This window comes from Salvia splendens, chromosome 21 (genome assembly GCF_004379255.2).
Source record: "Salvia splendens isolate huo1 chromosome 21, SspV2, whole genome shotgun sequence".
In the NCBI taxonomy this organism is placed as follows: domain Eukaryota; kingdom Viridiplantae; phylum Streptophyta; class Magnoliopsida; order Lamiales; family Lamiaceae; genus Salvia; species Salvia splendens.
Genome location: NC_056052.1, coordinates 21,926,534 through 21,948,815, shown reverse-complemented (window position 1 = coordinate 21,948,815; position 22,282 = coordinate 21,926,534). Strand labels below are relative to the sequence as shown.

The following is a 22,282-nucleotide window of genomic DNA, read 5'->3' as shown; positions in this document are numbered from 1 at the left end:
TGGGAAGATGAGAATTAAATTTGGACAAGATTTGGTCATGTATGGCTGAGATATATGTAACTGCATTCTATTGTTTAGTGTCCATGAAATAAAAGTCCATATCCATACCAGAGTGTAGGATATTTTTTTATTTAATTGCAAGGGTGTGCTCTACTCGCTGACCAAAATGCCCCCATAAATTTCTCAAAATTCCACCAAGTCCTAAGTTTTGCGCATTAAATCCGACCCATTTGATTGAGATGAAATAAAGACTGAGAAATCACGGTCGCAACTTCATCAACCCTACTGAAGTGATGCATTTGGCATTTGGGGCTCCAGCTGGCGAAAGGTATATGAACTACACAATGAATTTATTGTCCTGATAATTGCCATATCTTGAATGTCTTGTGTGCTTCTGTGAATTGTTTTTCGTGTCCAATATGGTGCTTTTTCTACATCATGGTTTGTTTAATTTTTTCGCTTATAATTAGATGAACCTAATATAATGTTGGGCGACGAAATGAGTTAGAGTATCCACGATGGCGGCGAGCGGACCGGCTAGCTGATTCCCGGCGCTGGCCGGTCCGCTCGCCGAACTATTGCAGTAGGCGAGCGCCAAATCGGCGAGAAAAACGGCGAGCGCAAGCCGATTCCCGGGGCGGTGGCCGACGCGCTCGCAGATCGGTTGGCTGCCATTGCAGACTCCCGATCGGCGAGCCGATTTTTAAATTTTTTATTTAATTTTCAAAACATTATATATACGCGATTTGCACGTCATTTTCATTCGCACCACTTGTTTTAACGAGTTTTCTCTCTATCTTAATTTTTGTACAAGAGCAACAACGCGAAATGGAGCACAACAACGAGTCTACTCCAGTGACGAGCGGGTCTCAAACTCCCTTGGTACCCGTGGGAAGTGGATGGGGTCCGATGGCCGGGTACTACAACATGTACCCTTGACAGCATATGATGCCCGGGATGGCATCCAGGGGTAGTATGCCGGGATGCAGGGCGGACCAGCGATGCCGGGCGGGCAGGGGGTACCCGGGATGCAACCCGGGATGCAGATGATGCCGGGGTGGGCACCCAGGATGCAGACGATGCCGGGGTGGCAGCCGGGGATGCAGGGGACGCCAGGGGGGACAACGTCTATCGCCTCAGTTTTGATTTTTTTACTGCTTCTTCGCACACATCGACCCCATCGGAGACGCAGTTCACTGGGTGTGATACTTTCTCCTTAGAGGAGTTGGGGATAGATCTCGGGGATGCAGACACTCCCGTTCAAACGGGGGAGTAGGGCGGGGTCGGGGCGCACCAAAGAAGAAGAAGGGCAAGGGCAAGAGGGTGGTCGGCGAGTCGTCGCAGCCGGCTGATGACGAGAGCCCGGCACGGAGGAAGTGGACGGATGCGGAGAACGCCGCGCTGTCCAAGGCGTGGGTGAGTGTTTGTGATGATCCCCTCGCCTCGAACAATCATAGGATCGTCAACTTGTGGGCTAAAATAGCAGCAGCCTACAAGGCATTTTGCCCGGAGGGGAGGCCACGCAGCGGGGAGGAGTGCCGAAAGGGGTGGGACCGAATCAGGGCTGCGGTCTCCCGATTTTCGGGTTTGTACACCAACGCCCTCCGCATGCAGACTAGTGGCCAAACTGACGAGGACTGCAGTAGGATAGCGGAGAAAGCCATCCCCGTGCCCGAGCTTTATAATGAGTTCAATTACTGGAACTGCTATGAGGTGCTGATGGACTCCGAGAAGTTTCGGGCAGGTGTCGATGCTGGCTGGCCGAAGAAGCAGCGACTGAACTATACCGGTGATTACAGCGGCGGTTCCCACGACCTCCCCGAGGATGTTCAGGAGTTCCCATCCCCTCCCGCGTTTACTCGCCGCACTCGCCCGGTTGGTCAAAGGCGGGCGCAACGGGCTCGCCAGGGGTCCCAGGAGGTCCAGTCGACATCCCCCCTGTTGGCAGGTCGACAGCCGAGCTCGCCTTCTTCGCGCGTCAACAAACGCGGGCTCAGATGTACAAGACCTTAGCTGACTGGAAGACGACAATTGACCCCGAGGAGAAGAGTTTTCTTCACTCAATGCTTGTGAGTATGAGGGCCAATTTGAATGCCGCTGCGGCACAGTTGGGGGGCTCAGACGCGGGCTCAGATGCCGCAGATTTGGGGGTCCCGGATAGCGGCGACAACGGCGGCGACGGCGAGGAGTGAGGCGGAGGCGGGGGGCTCGTGTGTGGATGAGGAGTTTTTTTTAAATTAATGTAATTTTTTTAATTAATGTACTTTTTAAAATTTTAATATTATTATTGAATTTTCCCGTATCTGTGTCGTAAATTTAATTCCGTATTTTGTGTGATTGTTAATTATTTGTTTTTTATAATTTTGTTTATTGTGGCTAGGCTATGGCTGACCTATTGCTTGTCTAGTTGCTTGTCATGATGATGTGGCAGGAGGAGTTTTTAGTGCTGATGATGTGGCAGGTGGAGTTTGTGGCTAGGCTATGGCTGGGCTATCTCTATTGGAGATGCTCTTAGCGATCGTTTGATTTAATACTTGTGGTTTACACCGTGTGTTTGTCTGTTCCATCTTGATGAGCATGCGATTGGTTAGGTTTCGCATTTTCCAAATTTTTGTAGCTGGATGTCTCAACGATTATTTGTTTTTTTACACCTGCTATACTCGGGCAAAACTATAAAACTATTCTTATACATCGATTGCAGGGTGGTGGGTGGTATAGCAAAACGCAAACGTCCGGGGGGGCTCAACTAGTCTCGGCAATGAAGGTATGTTTGCTTCTATTGCATCCTAATGAAATAGGTATTATACAGTTGATCGGAGCTTAATAGCATGTTCTGTATGTTTGCCAAATGGGGTGTGTTTTTGCAGTGCTTATGAAGTCCTCCCGACAAAAGTTTCGCAAGGGGGAAAGGTCGCGTCGAATGTGGATCCTCCGAGAAGAGGAAATATTAGCTGAAACAATGCTGGAGCTTGTGGCCAGGGATGAAAATTAGACAACGACTTTCGTGCTGGGTATCTGATAAGGCTCGTTTCATGCATTATTTTTTGGTAATATTACATGCTTTTTGGGGGAGATAATGCGCAAATTTGAGCTTAAGTGTGCAGATATTTGCTGGGTCAAGTAGAAGCTGCAAATTGACCGAGCAGATGCAAAATGAGCAGAAAAGGAGTATAAAGCGTCAAACATCCGCTAGGTCAAGGAGAATTATCAGGAGAGCAGGTGTGTGAAAAATCTGCCGGACCCAGGAACGCACACAAATTACCCGGGGCGAGGAAAATGGAGCAGAGCAGATTTAAAAGATCCTTTTTTAAGGGTACAAACGTCAAATCATGAAGAGCATACCCTAGGGATTCGAGCTTGAAGCCTCCCTATATAAAGGGACCAACATGAATGAAGAAAATGAGCGCTTAACGCTATGGTAGTTTAGGTAGGGAGCTCTCGGTAGCGCTTAACGCTACCGTTCTCGTAGTTTAGGTAGGAAACTCTCAAAGGCGCTTAACGCCACTGCTCTCTTAGCTTAGTTTAGTTTGGTTGCTGATTTCATAGCTTAGTCCAATGGTTTCGACGATGGAATTGACGACTCCGGCGTTGGATCCTTGCTTTCTTTACCGTTTTTGAGATGATGTAGTTGGATCTCGAGTTTCATCGGAGGAATTGACGACTCCGCCTTTGGATCTCGACCTATTTCTGGTTTTATGAAGCTTTGGTGTTTATTTTATTGTTGATGATGCTCTTTACTTATGTTTCTTGGATGCTTTTCGCAATTGGTGGCTTAGATGTTTAGATCCATGATGTTTACATGATTTCCAGTAGTTTAGAGGTTGAGATCTAGTTATTCACGTGCTCAATTTCTGAGATTTGTTAGTTTAGGTGATGCATGCAAGGTTGATCTGTGTTTATTCCGCTTTCTGCTAGACCCAGTAGCTTAGATCTGTTAGTTTAAGCTTTAATTCCATGTTTAATTTTAGATCTGAGATTGCTCTGTTTTCATGGTGTTCAATGCTCTGTTTTCACTCTGTTTTTAGCTTAGTTACATGAAGAAGATGAAGTTTGTTGGTAGTTAGAATCAGATCTACTTTAGTTTGTTAGTTGCAGCTTTCTTGTCAGTAGCTATTAAGGGAAATCTGTTCTGCTGCTTTTCTTACGATCTGTTGTCTGGCTGTTTTAGGAAACTTATTTGCTTGACCCAGGAAACTTATTTGCTTGACCCAGGAAACTTATTTGCTTGACCCAGGAAATTTGGTGAATGAACTAGAGTTAATTTTCTGTTTCAAATCATGATTGCAATTACATTTGAAGCACATTCAGTTCTCTGGATCTAGTAGATAGAATAGATTAGGTTTAATTTCCCAGGTCTAGGAGTTAAAACTGAACCCTCTCGTTGCGTGGCAGCAGCCGATCACTTTTCTGAATGTGTCGTAGAAACAATCTCGAGTAGGTCCCTAGTCTCAGTGGTTCGACCCCGCTCTTGCCGCTTATACTTCGTAATATTTGTTGCATTAGTGGGAACTTGTTGAAAGGAGGAACACGTGCACACGACACACGTGCAAAAATCCTCTCTTCAAATGGCGCCGTTGCCGGGGACTATGGCGTTATCTACTTGATTTTGTTTCTATGACACTGTAAATAGCTTTCGGCTTTCTTTAATTTTCTATTTTTGATCGTTTTCTTTTGTCTAGGCATGACTTCTTATCCAAGGCGGTCTCCAAGGTTGAAAAAAAATCAAGGGCTGAAGTGGAGAAGGAAAGCTCTCCTAATACATGTGGCTGAAAGAATGCCAGTGGGGGCAGGGAGTTTTCTTATTCTTTCAATTTTATGATTATTGGTTGCATATATAATCCTTGGATAATTTAGAAGCTCATTTTGTAAATACTTTTAGTTGAGTTTTAATTTTTGTAAATAGTTTTCTAAAAAAAAAATTCAAAAACATTTTAAAAAATCAGAAAATTACAAAAAGATTTTATGTTTTAAAGAAAAAAAATTTTAAAAATAAAAAAAAATAACTTTTAGGGATAATTCGGAGTTACGCATAGTGGAAGAAATTCCACTATGCATGCACCTTATTATTGCCTAGGTCAGTTAGCTAAGTACTCTTTGGGAATCTGCTGGGTCAGGTAGATAGGAAGGAATTTGAAAATTTTTGGACTGAACCAGTATACTCCCAAGAATACTTGAGCAAAACTTGTACATAGTGTGAATATGTTTTTTCTGAAATTCCTTATTAAAATCCAAACAAAGAAAAAAATTTAATCCCAAAAATATTTTTGAAATTCTAAGTAAATCTGGGAAAGAAGTTTATAAATGAAAAAAATTTGGATCTTACATCCACTTGACCAGTTTGCTTAAGAATTTCAAGTTTTAGTTTCGTAGGTCAGGAAGAGAGTACAAGGGACCTCCAAGGAATTCCAAGGATGAAGCTCCCAATTCAGAAAATAAGGAAGACGACTGCCTGACCCAGCAGAATGGCAAGTCAGAAACAGGGGAAACAGATGATTCTGCTCAGCAGGGGGTGGCCAAACCTGCTCTACAAACTCCAGAACTATCAATGTTGATGTACCAGCAAGAGAGGACTAACCCCCATGACCAGCAAGAGGACCAAGAGGGCAAGCACCCCAGCACCCCCAGGAAGGCTGACTCTCAAAGGAGCCAGGGTCTGAATTGATCCACCACCCCCAGTAACCAAGTAATTTTTTTTCTATTTTATTTTTGTTTTAGTTTTTAGTTTTCTTTAGTGAGCATGCTAGGTTGTTGTTTCTGTGCCTTCTCCCACTTAGGCCTTGGCTTGGCCTAAGTGTGAGAAGTTTGTATGCCTAGTATGTTGTGTTTCTTGTATTTTTCTTGCGTATCTTCTTACACTTAGCCCATTGCTTGGCCTAAGTGTGAGAAGATTGTTTTGCTTTTGTTCGTTGTGTTTTTGCCTTCTTACACTTAGCTCAATTCTTGGTCTAAGTGTGAGAAGTGCGTGTCTTGTTGTTTTTCTGTTTTTTTTTTGTTTTGTTTTGTCGCCACTAATTGGCCTGCTTTCCACTTCATAAGGATTGCTTGGGGACAAGCATAAATGAAGTGGGAGGGGGAAGCAGTTAGTGCAGTTAGTGTCTTGTACATATTCTGTTAGGTCTAGGAGTTTGCAGATGTTTTTTTTTAGGTTCTGTGTTTGCTTAACTGGTATAATAGATAGCAAAAGCCCCTTAGGGAGAGTAATTGAAGAGAAAATACATGCTAATTTGTGAATCCTTTTCTCTTAATAAATCAAAGTCAGTTGGATGAAGTAAGAACGATAGAAAATGTCTAAATTTTAAGCTTACTGTGAAGCCCCTCTATAAGAGTGAGTTATAAGCCTAAACACTTTGAGCTAACAAAAAAAAGGGGGACCGCCACTGAATGCTTAGGGAGAAGAGTCTGACGGAGAAAAAAAAAGGGTTTCTGGAGGTATAAGCTGGACGAAGTCCAGGAAAAGGAGGTATAAGCTGGACGAAGTCCAGGAAAAGGAGGTATAAGCTGGACGAGGTCCAGGAAATGGAGGTATAAGCTGGACGAAGTCCAGGGGAGAAATAAACTAAAAATTCGGAGGTATAAGCTGGACGAAGTCCACGGGGAAAAATATATATATATAAAAGGGGGAATAGAAGAAAAAAAAAGAAATCTAAGGGCAGGAAGCAATAGTAACCTGACCCAGGATTTAAAAGGAAAAGGGGACTGTAGAAAGGAGAAACTCTCATAACCCGAAGCATCAGTGGTGTCATTGACTTAAGAGTGAATCGATCTTAACATCCCTGGTGAGGAATGAGTGATCAAGTGAATCCAACAGAAGGTAAAATTTAAGGCTATCTTGACGAACTGACAGCTTGACTAGATAGAAGAAGGGAGGGGGAAGAATCTGAGGCTGTAAATGCTTGGATTGACCTTAAACTTGTGGGGATGGCTGCTAGGAAAAATACCAGCTTATGCGTTTATGTGTTTTTGTATTTTTCTTTGTCATGTTGTTTTCCGTATGAGTGTTCGTGTCTGTTTTCTGTGTCCAAGTTTTCCTAGGTCCAGGAGTCTTAATTTGGTTTTCTTTTCTTAGGGTCGGTTAAAAGGGGAACATGCATTGAAACTTGCCTTATTTCTTTTTCTTGTCTTTCATGCTTGAGGACAAGCATGGTTTAAGTGTGAGCAGTTTGATAAGGCTCGTTTCATGCATTATTTTTTGGTAATATTACATGCTTTTTGGGGGAGATAATGCGCAAATTTGAGCTTAAGTGTGCAGATATTTGCTGGGTCAAGTAGAAGCTGCAAATTGACCGAGCAGATGCAAAATGAGCAGAAAAGGAGTATAAAGCGTCAAACATCCGCTAGGTCAAGGAGAATTATCAGGAGAGCAGGTGTGTGAAAAATCTGCCGGACCCAGGAACGCACACAAATTACCCGGGGCGAGGAAAATGGAGCAGAGCAGATTTAAAAGATCCTTTTTTAAGGGTACAAACGTCAAATCATGAAGAGCATACCCTAGGGATTCGAGCTTGAAGCCTCCCTATATAAAGGGACCAACATGAATGAAGAAAATGAGCGCTTAACGCTATGGTAGTTTAGGTAGGGAGCTCTCGGTAGCGCTTAACGCTACCGTTCTCGTAGTTTAGGTAGGAAACTCTCAAAGGCGCTTAACGCCACTGCTCTCTTAGCTTAGTTTAGTTTGGTTGCTGATTTCATAGCTTAGTCCAATGGTTTCGACGATGGAATTGACGACTCCGGCGTTGGATCCTTGCTTTCTTTACCGTTTTTGAGATGATGTAGTTGGATCTCGAGTTTCATCGGAGGAATTGACGACTCCGCCTTTGGATCTCGACCTATTTCTGGTTTTATGAAGCTTTGGTGTTTATTTTATTGTTGATGATGCTCTTTACTTATGTTTCTTGGATGCTTTTCGCAATTGGTGGCTTAGATGTTTAGATCCATGATGTTTACATGATTTCCAGTAGTTTAGAGGTTGAGATCTAGTTATTCACGTGCTCAATTTCTGAGATTTGTTAGTTTAGGTGATGCATGCAAGGTTGATCTGTGTTTATTCCGCTTTCTGCTAGACCCAGTAGCTTAGATCTGTTAGTTTAAGCTTTAATTCCATGTTTAATTTTAGATCTGAGATTGCTCTGTTTTCATGGTGTTCAATGCTCTGTTTTCACTCTGTTTTTAGCTTAGTTACATGAAGAAGATGAAGTTTGTTGGTAGTTAGAATCAGATCTACTTTAGTTTGTTAGTTGCAGCTTTCTTGTCAGTAGCTATTAAGGGAAATCTGTTCTGCTGCTTTTCTTACGATCTGTTGTCTGGCTGTTTTAGGAAACTTATTTGCTTGACCCATGAAACTTATTTGCTTGACCCAGGAAACTTATTTGCTTGACCCAGGAAATTTGGTGAATGAACTAGAGTTAATTTTCTGTTTCAAATCATGATTGCAATTACATTTGAAGCACATTCAGTTCTCTGGATCTAGTAGATAGAATAGATTAGGTTTAATTTCCCAGGTCTAGGAGTTAAAACTGAACCCTCTCGTTGCGTGGCAGCAGCCGATCACTTTTCTGAATGTGTCGTAGAAACAATCTCGAGTAGGTCCCTAGTCTCAGTGGTTCGACCCCGCTCTTGCCGCTTATACTTCGTAATATTTGTTGCATTAGTGGGAAAATTATAAATCTTGTTGAAAGGAGGAACACGTGCACACGACACACGTGCAAAAATCCTCTCTTCAGTATCTTAAGATCGAAGACAGTCTATGTGCAGAGCTTTCCAACTTCGACTTGAAGGGTACCCCCACACATAACATTGGAGATCTCAGCTTGGAAAAAGAATTACGCTAGTCTAAAAGCTAATTTGGGGGGAGTCAGCGTTGGCTCAAATACAAACGATGATCACAAGATTGATTACGATGACAATCAATGGAATGATAGTTCGGGTATGGACAACCGTTTTGATCCAAATACTCATGTGCCTTGAACCGTGGCTAGAACGATAACAACTCCGGCAAAAGTGACAAACCAACGTCGACTAACGTAAACATCACGATTGTGCGGACAGAGTTTAACACAGACATCACGATTGTGCGAACAGAGTTTAACAGGATATTGGGAAAATAATTGGGTCAAACATATAATAATATGAGCAAATATGTTGAAGATACCGTAACCCCATTCGATGCAATGCAAGAGTGAACACGCGATGGGTGGTCTCTCAACTTGGATGACACAGGTGTAGTTGTGTGAAACTATGGATGACAGATGAGCTGAAGAAATTGTCGCGCTACAGTGGGACACTTAGAGACGACTTATAGTCCACCATAGCCGACTCACTACTGCCAACGAAATTGTAACTTCGATTATTAGGGAAGGCTTAATTTGTGGATGGAACGAAGCTATGGTACACTCGATTAATGAACTCGGCGAATTTTGGGAAACCAATTTCAGATGTGAAATTATGTCTCCATTTTCTAGGCGAATCAATACAGATATAAAAACCTACAACAACGGAAGACTTCTAGGAATTTGAACAAGTCTTAAGATTGATTAATTGAATTGGCATTTCTGTGTATAACTAACCAACATATGAAACAGAGCATAATCTGATATAGACCTATAATAATATAGTATTTTTTTTAGTTATTGTTCTATATGAAACTGAACATATTCTCATATTATAATTCTTTGTTAAATAAATAAAACCACAGCTAATCCTAAAATTACAGTTTGATAGATATATTTGGAGGGAATGAAACAGAGGCGGTGCTTGTTTGCTGCACTAGTTCATCATGCAGTGAACCGACGTTGTAACAAAGCTATCGCGAAATCTAATTCTACAATCAAAAACCCTAATCCCCATTTTAACATCTTCAACCTTCTTGCGACGCGATTCGTTGCGCCATTTTTACAGGGACGTGAAAATTTGAAAATGGGGTCACTTGGAACATTTCACTGATCGACGGGAAGGTTCAGAATTAGGGTAATCGTGCGGAGAAAACGTGCACTACGATGCGCTCATAATTTTAATTTGAATGTGGCGTGCTGTGATTTCTGTTTTCTTAATGATCATCCGTCAATCCTAACGTAGGGTGGCGAAGTAATTGTTTTGGAGATGAGGAGCATCGAACGATTGCCTGAGACCACTCACAGCTCGGTGCGGTCTGGGGTCGTGATATGTGATTTGACGAGGATTGTTGAGGAGTTAGTGTTTAACAGCCTTGATGCAGGTGCTACCGAGGTAGTACTATTTAGTTAAATTGCTTTATTGGTGTGGCTACCGACTGGCTTCTGGTAATTAGGGAGGGATAGTTGGTCTGGAGTGAAAATGCAACATTGGATTTGATTTTGCACTTGGAATGAAATAAGAAGATATGTTTTTAGTGGGACTTTTGTTTTCTTTGTTAACATTTGAGGTATTTTCTCTTCAAAATGTCTTTGCTTCATGCCATCCTCTTTCAAGAACTGACTGTAATGGATAGGTTTGGCTGTAGGATGTGCAAATCAGGTAAATGGAATTTGTTGCTAGAACAGTGGGTCATGGCCTTATAGTATCAACACATACACTAGATATAGCTAGGAGCAGTAGGCATTGCTTCAAGGTGTAACAGTGGATTGATACTATATGTTGATTGGGGATGGGTTAAATCTGAATCATAACTGAGGTATAGAAAGAAACTTGTTTGTCGTGTTTGTTGTTGTTGTTGTTGTTGTGTCTTTTTGTGCTCATATGTTAGCAAAGGGAAGGGGTTAATCAATAATGGCATGGAATAAGTCTTCTGGTGGGCCCTATATTATTGTGATTAGTGACCATATTTTCGATCCTCCTTTTTGATGGTCCACTCTTGAATATTAACTCTGATTGCTTACCAGGTTGCCGTGTCAGTAGGGGTTGGTAGCTCCTACCTCAAAGTGGTGGATAATGGTAAGTCCCATTTATTTTTTGGCTTCATTTCCTCTGAGGGCTATGAATGAATAGCAAATGAGTGCAAACTAGAAATAGGCAGAAAGGAAATGAAAGATGAACTAGTGATTTTTTTTTCATTTCCTTTTCTCTTGCACCCAAATATAACTAATATAGTGATAGTTCCTTTTCATTTATTTTTTGGCTTCATTTCCTCTAAGTTGATTACTTAGCTCTGGATGCCAGTACTACTGAAAACCTTGACTATCATGGAGAAGCTCTGTGCTCGATTTCTGATGTTTCTCTGTTGGAGATTGTGACAAAAGTAAGAGGGAAATCAACTGGATACAAAAAGATACTGAAGGTACTGACTATCAAGCTGTTTTAGGTACAATGCATGTTTGCTAACCCAAGTGTAACTGTTACTGTTTGTCTATGACTTGCTATTCTGTTGCAGAAAAGGAAGTGTGTGTTCATTGGAATCAATAATGACAGAGAAGAAGTGGGAACTACAGGTGTTCTTCTTATGGTTTATCACCATTAGCAGCTGAATTTATTTGTACTAGTTCTAATATGTCAGTTGATATTTTTTCTGCCTGCCTGCTGCAATATCTAGCAGTAATGATATATCTACTTTGACCTGGATACACTTAAGCAACAGTTGAACACTTTACTGGACAAAAGTTCTAATATGCAAGTTGATAGTATTTTTTTCTGTCCGACCTGCTGCAATATCTAATTTTGACCTGGAAACACTTAGGCAACAGTTGAACACTTGAACTGGACAAAGGGATAGAAGTTAAACCGGGAAGTTGTGTGTCAGATTCAAGAATATGAACTTTTTTGTTTTATCTAGAATATGAACTGCATTGTTTTCTCCTCCCCCCCCCAGATATTTGCTTCTCTGTAATGGGACTGGGCACCCATTCTTACTTTCATCGAGGATGGTGTGATGCGTCTTTGGACCAAAAATACTTCTCATGGTAATTCACGAGACTTATGTTGAAAACTTGTGTGCTAAAATGAATTTTGTTCTCCATGGTAGAGAGATTCAAGAACTGAACTAATATCCTAAGTCTTTGATATGAGTCTATGAGATATTCATGATAGGGAATTCTAAATTTGGTTTTTATCAAGTATGTTCTACCTGTCAGAAAGTCTTACAGTATTATATTTGAAAATAGCTGTTTTAGCCTTGTCTATCAAATTATTAGTGAAACATTTGAATGAGTGAGCAATACTGGTTATAGAAGCAATGGGTGACTTCTATACCTTTGCACCACCCCTTTCTGTCTTCCTTCTTTTGGAGGAGTCTTCATGTCATCGTTGTCTGCATTGGAAGAGCATTGTACTGATTTTGAGTCTTTAGGCTGTCGATTTCAATTTTCTTAAAATCACGAAAATGACAGTTGATTTCTAATATTTTCCTATTTGAATCTAAAGATATGTTAGGTAATCCTGAAAGTGGAAAAAGAAGGTGCCAGACACAGACCAGCCTAGTTCCTGTAGATGTTTGTTCCACTCACTGGGATAAGCCATACGAAAACCACGATAACTCACTGGCTTTAGAAGAGACCATATTTGAATCTGGAAAGTCTTTCCGAAAAGTTCTTGAGTTTGAAAATTTTGAGGGAGAGGCAGATTTACTTCCTGAAAATGACTACATAAGCCAAGCATGTGATGGATCTATGGTTGGTGAGAAAGGATTTAGGGGAAAAGAGACTATAAACCAAATTTCTCCTTGGTGTGTTTCCTCACCATTACATGTGGCAAAAACATATGGTCGAAAGAAGGATGACCTATCTTCAGCTTTAGGGTACATCTTACCTGCAACCAATGAGAATGTGGACAGCAGGTCAATAGCGAGTGGGGCTTCTATTGATTGTCATTATTTTGGTGATAATAGACATATTGATGAGGAATATGGCATATCATTTCTTAGAAGTTGCTCCTTTGACAAAAGCTTGATGAAAGAGAGAAGATCACCTTCAAAGGATGCGAGATTTGAATTTGGACGAGATGGCAGAGCTAAAAGAAGGCGGATTGATTGTTGTGATATTGTGGAAGATGATATTCATTCAGTGATGTTAGAGGTGATGTTGAATGCAGTGCTCTCCAACCATTTCAGTTTTCTCCAGTGACCAGACATGACATCGATGGAATGTTGGAGTCTCCTGTAAGGGATTCAGTGAAGTCATCTTTCCTAGGGAATAATCTACCTGACTCTGAGCAATTTTGGGAATCCACTTCTAGTTGTCATTCATTCAGATCTGGATGGTCTCCTCTAACTAGAAAGGAAACAGAGATCAAGTTTCTTGACAATAGTAATTCTCCAATTGAGAAAACATCAGTTGAAGGTCACTCTGGATTAGGCAAAGATATTTTACACTGATGTCCTATTCAAGGAGAAATTCTTGGAGATACAAAATATAATAGGCTGCAGCAGGATTGCTCCTTCACGAACCATTCCCCTGATAAGGAAATTGGTGAAAGTCAGTTGGATTTTGAGAATTTGTTCTCTTTTAAGCCATTCAAGAGATTCACAGATGCATACTGGTCACTGTCACCCGTTCACTGTGAAGAAAGTCCCAAGAATTTTACAGGGGCACCATCAGATGACACTTCTCCAGATGAGCGTGAACATGGAATGCACAATTGTACGAATCAGGGGACACTGCTCAACAAAAAAATGTGTTTCTCAAAAAGCCATCCAGCTCCACCATATTACTCGACCAAGAGAGGATTTCTGGATTTGACTGACACCACCTCCTTGTCTGCAATAAAATCACCTGAGAGCATCTTTGGCGGATATTCCTCCATATGTTTGCTCTAAAGACCGACTCTTATTTATTAACTCAATATCCTAATTTGAAGTATGCACCAGAATAAGTAAAATAAAAAACACTGAATTGTGCAGCGGCTGGAGACTTTAGCAATGAACAACTTCATGTAGAAGACATGAGCTTTAAATGTTCAGATAAACCTGATGGTCAATTCTACTTGTCGCCAAGGGGAAAGCAAGTCATGGATTGCACAGCTTCTAAAAGGTCATAAATGCTTTGGGCTTTGTTCCAAACATTTTAATGGAAATTCAGCTCTCAATCTATTTTTTTTCTGCTTGCAGATCAGTGCTTGAAATAGAACCTGAAAGCACAGCAGTTCAGAAAAAAGGAAAAAAAGAAGAGGAATTTACCAACATTGAGCCTGTTGAGTGTAAGTGTCTTCTTTATACTAAGAACAACTAGGTGGAGATCATGTCCCCTTTCTGTAATTCTGCTTTCAATAATAATTTTAAAACTAGAGTAACACCTACCTCTGTACTGCTCAGATAACAGGGTCCATACTGCAGGTTGTCTTGAAGGTAAAAGAACTGTTGAAAATTACTATTTTATCACTATAATACTTATATATATGTGTATAATATTATGATAATTACTACTGTTTTGAAATTTCTAACATTAAATCAATAATTTTACTAGAGAAAAAAATCACATTTTTTATATGGTTCATCCATATTTAGAAGCACATCCATGGTACCTTTTAATGTGCATATCAACATATATTGATATGCTTTCTGACTTAATTATTACTCCATGTTTCATCTGTTTGAAAAACACAATGAATAATTTGGCCTAGAAAAACTTTACAAATTATTATATGATTAAAACATGTTTATAAGCATTTCACAACACCTTATTTTCTTTCCAGGTTTTTGAATTTAAATTGGTTTCCCAACATAAATATGATACTTTTGCTTTTCTTCTACTAACATATACCATTACATGGTTACGTGAATGATGTCCCGTAAAATACAATCAAATTCTATTCGTCAGGTCTGGGTTCGAAAGAAATTGAGGATTCTTTAGACTCCAGGTGGAAATGGAGAAATTGTAGTTTGGCCACTGCAGTTGAGTAACTTTATTATTTGTCAAATTATGAATAATGCGTTAAGTTTCAGGCTCTTCTATGTCTGATTTCCGGAAATGAGATTTAATTTTTCCTACAGGGTAATAGCAGCTCCGACATTAAAAGAAATCAGGACGGGATCCTTAATATCTTCTCTGATTCCTTGCAACTTGATGGCGCCTCCTTGGTTCCTAAATCAGTTGAGAGGGCTTGCCTTGAGAATGCTAAAGTTCTCGAGCAGGTGGATAAGAAATTCATTGCAATTGTGGCTGGAAAAACCCTTGCTATAATTGATCAGGTTGTTGCCTTCTTATCACCATTGTTGAAAATTTTCCTTTTTTGTAGATGTCTTTTTCTGCATGTGATTAGTTAATTTTCCTTATCTTTTCAACTCTATTAATGTTGAGTTTCCTTCTTTTCAAAATTCCCCTCCCTGTTGCTTTTGCAATATTAGTTGAGTTTCAAATAATTTAAATGATCATGATTGATTCGTAGGACTTGAGTCAAAATTCCCCTCCCTGTTACTTTTTTTTTCCATAATCATGATTGATTCGTAGGACTTGAGTCAAAGGACAATCTATTAATTGGTTCTACATTTAAGGATGATTGGGGCAAGATTGGTATCTCAGAGGATTTGGTTATACATGGTCATCCTAAGTATATATTGTATTAAGAATTATATTAAGCATGGAAACTAGAAATACATGTTTTGTGCAAAATAGACATACATAAGGCTTCACCTGAACAATTTCAAAACTAAAATAGAACTGACAGAACTTTTGCTGGTTGACAGCATGCTGCTGATGAAAGAATTAAACTGGAGGAATTACGAAGTAAGGTAACCTTTTTACTCATTTAAGGTGTTAAAAGATTCTTCTTGGGGAATATTAGGATGTCCAACTCATTCTTTGAAAATATCAGGTATTATCGGGAGAAATGAAAACTATCAAGTATCTGGATTCTGAGCATGAACTGGTATGTACTTCTGGTATGTCATCATGATTTCTTCAGGTTAATCTTAAAGTACTTCTGGTATTGCCTCTAATGTTTATACAGGTCTTGCCTGAAATTGGTTATCAATTACTTCACAATTATGCAGAACAAATTCAAACTTGGGGTTGGATTTGCAATATACATTCTCAGGACTCAAATTCCTTTATAAAGTAATAACTACAGCATCTATCAAACGCTTTGTATGATTTAACTGCACATACCTATATGCAGTGAGGCTTCTTCTGTTGTGTCCCCGTGTGGTGCCCTTAGCCTATGACAGACTATATTCACCCTGTTATGGTCTTTTTAATGCAGACATTTAGATTCTCTACACAGACAGCCAACAACAATCAAACTTCTTGCAGTAGAGCTCCATTTTTTTTCGGTATCTCAAATTTGGCATTTTTTCTTGTCTGCACACTTGTCATCTTTTATAGTCAACTTCCAGTTATGTTTGTTTGCTGTATGTATTCGGGGTTTAGATGCTTGAGAACTTAAGAAACTTTTTTACAGGAACATTATATAAAATGTTGAAATTTTTGTTTAGACATGCAAACCTGATGAGAAAATAGTTGCATTTATTCCACGTAAAAATTGGCCTGCTACTTTTTACTGTGAAATTACTTAGGTCTCTATGGTATAGCCGTTTTTACAATGTTCCAGAAAGTGGATATTATTTTGATGTATATTATTGCAGCAGGGTGCTTAAGAATGAGATCTATTAAGCTCAATCTGGATTAACGAAGTTGCCTCAAGACTCAAATCCATATATTTGAATAGTATCCTAATGCACTGGAATTTAACCCTGAATTTCATTTTTTAGGTTTTGATCCGTAGTGGATTTAAATCCATTTGGATATGGCATTATTTGAAATTGTAAATAGGAAGCAGGAAAAATAAAGAACCTCAGATTACATTGGGAAGGGTTCCACTTTGAAACTCTCGATGAGAGCATGATACACTGGGGACAATCTTGTTTCAAGCTCATGTTGCTTCTATCCCATTTTCTTCCAGAGTCAAGTTCCAACTATTCTTGCTAAAAGCTTGAATTTGATTCAGGTACCTTGCATTTTTGGTGTGGTTTTAAATGATATTGATCTCCTAGAGTTCCTTCAACAGGTAACATTGTTTAATACCTTTGTCTCTTTTGCTGCTTTAACACTATTTCACTTCCCTTCGTATCTCTAAAACTTAGTTTGACCTGTGTTCCTCATGCTGCAGCTTGCCGACACAGATGGGTCATCAACCATACCACCATCCGTTCATCTTGTCCTTAACAGCAAAGCATGCAGGGGTAATGTCAAGCATCTAGAAGTCTACTTAGCCTTAACTTTCTCACCAAACATCTAGTTTCCGACTTCAATAAGTCGTACCTTTATGCAGGGGCTGTTATTCATCTAATGAGCACAGCGGAAATTGCATACAAGAATAACAGATCTAGATTCATAATCATATTGCAAGTTGAGCATGTAAAACACAACGGAACTAAATCTTACTTGTTGTGTTGTTTTCTTTCCAGGTTTTTGAATTTAAATTGGTTTCCCAACATAAATATGATACTTTTGCTTTTCTTCTACTAACATATACCATTACATGGTTACGTGAATGATGTCCCGTAAAATACAATCAAATTCTATTCGTCAGGTCTGGGTTCGAAAGAAATTGAGGATTCTTTAGACTCCAGGTGGAAATGGAGAAATTGTAGTTGAGTAACTTTATTATTTGTCAAATTATGAATAATGCGTTAAGTTTCAGGCTCTTCTATGTCTGATTTCCGGAAATGAGATTTAATTTTTCCTACAGGGTAATAGCAGCTCCGACATTAAAAGAAATCAGGACGGGATCCTTAATATCTTCTCTGATTCCTTGCAACTTGATGGCGCCTCCTTGGTTCCTAAATCAGTTGAGAGGGCTTGCCTTGAGAATGCTAAAGTTCTCGAGCAGGTGGATAAGAAATTCATTGCAATTGTGGCTGGAAAAACCCTTGCTATAATTGATCAGGTTGTTGCCTTCTTATCACCATTGTTGAAAATTTTCCTTTTTTGTAGATGTCTTTTTCTGCATGTGATTAGTTAATTTTCCTTATCTTTTCAACTCTATTAATGTTGAGTTTCCTTCTTTTCAAAATTCCCCTCCCTGTTGCTTTTGCAATATTAGTTGAGTTTCAAATAATTTAAATGATCATGATTGATTCGTAGGACTTGAGTCAAAATTCCCCTCCCTGTTACTTTTTTTTTCCATAATCATGATTGATTCGTAGGACTTGAGTCAAAGGACAATCTATTAATTGGTTCTACATTTAAGGATGATTGGGGCAAGATTGGTATCTCAGAGGATTTGGTTATACATGGTCATCCTAAGTATATATTGTATTAAGAATTATATTAAGCATGGAAACTAGAAATACATGTTTTGTGCAAAATAGACATACATAAGGCTTCACCTGAACAATTTCAAAACTAAAATAGAACTGACAGAACTTTTGCTGGTTGACAGCATGCTGCTGATGAAAGAATTAAACTGGAGGAATTACGAAGTAAGGTAACCTTTTTACTCATTTAAGGTGTTAAAAGATTCTTCTTGGGGAATATTAGGATGTCCAACTCATTCTTTGAAAATATCAGGTATTATCGGGAGAAATGAAAACTATCAAGTATCTGGATTCTGAGCATGAACTGGTATGTACTTCTGGTATGTCATCATGATTTCTTCAGGTTAATCTTAAAGTACTTCTGGTATTGCCTCTAATGTTTATACAGGTCTTGCCTGAAATTGGTTATCAATTACTTCACAATTATGCAGAACAAATTCAAACTTGGGGTTGGATTTGCAATATACATTCTCAGGACTCAAATTCCTTTATAAAGTAATAACTACAGCATCTATCAAACGCTTTGTATGATTTAACTGCACATACCTATATGCAGTGAGGCTTCTTCTGTTGTGTCCCCGTGTGGTGCCCTTAGCCTATGACAGACTATATTCACCCTGTTATGGTCTTTTTAATGCAGACATTTAGATTCTCTACACAGACAGCCAACAACAATCAAACTTCTTGCAGTAGAGCTCCATTTTTTTTCGGTATCTCAAATTTGGCATTTTTTCTTGTCTGCACACTTGTCATCTTTTATAGTCAACTTCCAGTTATGTTTGTTTGCTGTATGTATTCGGGGTTTAGATGCTTGAGAACTTAAGAAACTTTTTTACAGGAACATTATATAAAATGTTGAAATTTTTGTTTAGACATGCAAACCTGATGAGAAAATAGTTGCATTTATTCCACGTAAAAATTGGCCTGCTACTTTTTACTGTGAAATTACTTAGGTCTCTATGGTATAGCCGTTTTTACAATGTTCCAGAAAGTGGATATTATTTTGATGTATATTATTGCAGCAGGGTGCTTAAGAATGAGATCTATTAAGCTCAATCTGGATTAACGAAGTTGCCTCAAGACTCAAATCCATATATTTGAATAGTATCCTAATGCACTGGAATTTAACCCTGAATTTCATTTTTTAGGTTTTGATCCGTAGTGGATTTAAATCCATTTGGATATGGCATTATTTGAAATTGTAAATAGGAAGCAGGAAAAATAAAGAACCTCAGATTACATTGGGAAGGGTTCCACTTTGAAACTCTCGATGAGAGCATGATACACTGGGGACAATCTTGTTTCAAGCTCATGTTGCTTCTATCCCATTTTCTTCCAGAGTCAAGTTCCAACTATTCTTGCTAAAAGCTTGAATTTGATTCAGGTACCTTGCATTTTTGGTGTGGTTTTAAATGATATTGATCTCCTAGAGTTCCTTCAACAGGTAACATTGTTTAATACCTTTGTCTCTTTTGCTGCTTTAACACTATTTCACTTCCCTTCGTATCTCTAAAACTTAGTTTGACCTGTGTTCCTCATGCTGCAGCTTGCCGACACAGATGGGTCATCAACCATACCACCATCCGTTCACCGTGTCCTTAACAGCAAAGCATGCAGGGGTAATGTCAAGCATCTAGAAGTCTACTTAGCCTTAACTTTCTCACCAAACATCTAGTTTCCGACTTCAATAAGTCGTACCTTTATGCAGGGGCGATAATGTTTGGAGATACATTGCTGCCTTCAGAATGTTCCCTCATTGTCGACGAGCTGAAACAGACTTCACTTTGTTTCCAGGTAAGCTGATACTAAAACTGAAACTCTGGTTTGTCACCTCGTTTAGATTTTGTTGCATATTTGATCCCGCTTATGTGTTGATAAAATGAGGTTTACAAAATTTGTTGAAGAGCCATCCGCAATGTCCATGTTGTAATTGTTGTATTAGAGAAATTCAAAACGGTGAAAAGAGAAAAGGTGTTTCCACAACCAACCGAATTAAAATATTGGTCACCATACTAATTCAGGCGTTTTATGGAGTAACGTATATATACATTGAAGAATTTCAGTCATTATAAATTACTACCTCCGTCCCACATTAAATGTCAATTTAGTGTGAGCAGGGGTTTTTTGAATTTTTTTATTTTTTTATAATTTTTTTAAATCCCAAAATCATCTATAAATACACATATTCATCATCCATTTTTCACATCAAATTATCTCTCATTCATTCTTTTTCATACAACGCCGAGGTGTGCATACGACGGTGGGTGAGAGGATCGAAACAAGACACACAATGCGCAATACCAGAACCCACACTGAGCTACAAGAAGACCTAATCAAACACATTTGGGCGAAATTCAGCCACATATAGTGGGTTTTTTTAATTTTATAAATTTAATTATGTAATTTTTATTTTTTGGATTTTAATTATGTAATTTTTAATTTTTATGATTTTAATTATGTAATTTTTAATTTTTTTAGTAATTTGTAATGGTATCGGATATTTTTAATGCATTTTAATATTGTGGAAATGTTTTTAGTAATTGAAGTATTTAAATTAAATAATGGAATGGTGAGACCATTGAGCATGTTCTTGCGGAAGAGCATGGATGCAAGTGTTGTGCTCTTGGGGAAGAGCAGAGAGTAAAAAAAGTAATAAAAGTGGGTCCGGGTCCACATCCGTGCTCTTGCCAAAGAGCACGGATGTGGATGCTCTTAGTCAAATCCATATAATTTTATATTTTGGGTCGTACATTTAAATTGTAATATACTCCCTCCGTCGCTGAAGAGTATGCACTATTTCCTTTTTCGTCAGTCCCCGAAGAGTATGAATATTTCAATTTTGGAAACTCTTTTCTCTCTAATGAGGTGAGACCCATTTTCTACTAACAATACTTAAAAAACTTTCTCTATCTCTATCTCTTACTTTACCAATAATGCATTAAAACCCGTGCCGAACCCAAAGTTCATACTCTTTGGGGACGGAGGGAGTACGTTTACAATTTTTCACATAATATAGTTGTATCGGATTTTAAGTAATTAATTCAAAATATAAATTTATCGTGATTAGATTAAATCGATCCGTGCATCGCCCGGGTGTGACACTAGTAATGAGTGATCTATAAAAGTAAGATGGTAAAATAAGATAAATGTGATTTGAGTGTATAAATTAGAGAGAGAAAGTTTCCAAAAATAGTAATGTGTTATTTTATTTGAGACAAGCTAAAAAGGAAAGTGTGTCATCTTTAAGAGGGACAAATGGAGTATAAGAGCATCCACAGTGGGGCGGACGATAGTCCGCCACTGTAGCCATACGGACGATTCCCGATGCATCGTCCACGCCCTATACAGTGTCCGCGGACGATGGCGTCGGAACACGCATCGTCCGCGGTATCGTCCGCCCTACTGCGGGTCACGCGGACTATACCGCGGACGATGCAACGCGTTTTCCTTTTTTTCAAAATTTTTATCTATTTAAACCCCCATTTCTCTTCCATTTCCCACACCAATAATTCTCTCCCATCTCTCACTTTCCCCAAACACCAATATTTCACTCCAAATCTTTCTCACAGAAAAAATGAGACCCAGCGATGACTGGAGTACCTCGGAGAGCATTACTCGGGCCTTATTCGATTGCGTTCATGAGGCTGCGGCGGAATGCTTGGCCGAAATGGAGCGCGAAGCGGCGGAGCAGGCCCAGGCAGTGCAGGTCCCACGTCCGATTCGACGTCGGACGTTTGTCCACCACGAGCACGACGTAGCTCACCAACGTCTGTTCGCAGACTATTTTGACGAGCAACCACGGTGGGGCCCGGCGGTTTTTCACCTCCGTTTTAGAATGCGGCGAGATCTTTTTCTCAGCATCGGAAAGATGGCATCGGAAGACCCGGACTTATGCCGTTGCAGAAGTGCATGGTTGCGCTCCGGCAGTTGGCCTACGGCATCATGGCGGACATGTTCGACAAGTACCTTCACGTCGGGGAGACAACCGGCCGCGAGTGCCTGAAGAATTTTTGTAGGGGAGTTGTGGAGGCTATTAACAACACCTATTTGCGAAAGCCGACTGCTGAGGATTGCCAGGCTCTGATGAAGATGCACAAGACGGCGCACGACTTTCCTGGAATGCTAGGG

The 22,282-nt window shown here is 39.6% G+C and overlaps 1 pseudogene; it reads left to right on the top strand.

Annotated features, from left to right (window-relative positions):
* Window positions 1–9,714: 9,714 nt before the first annotated feature.
* LOC121784875 lies at window positions 9,715–19,774 on the top strand (annotated as a pseudogene).
* Window positions 19,775–22,282: the final 2,508 nt, after the last annotated feature.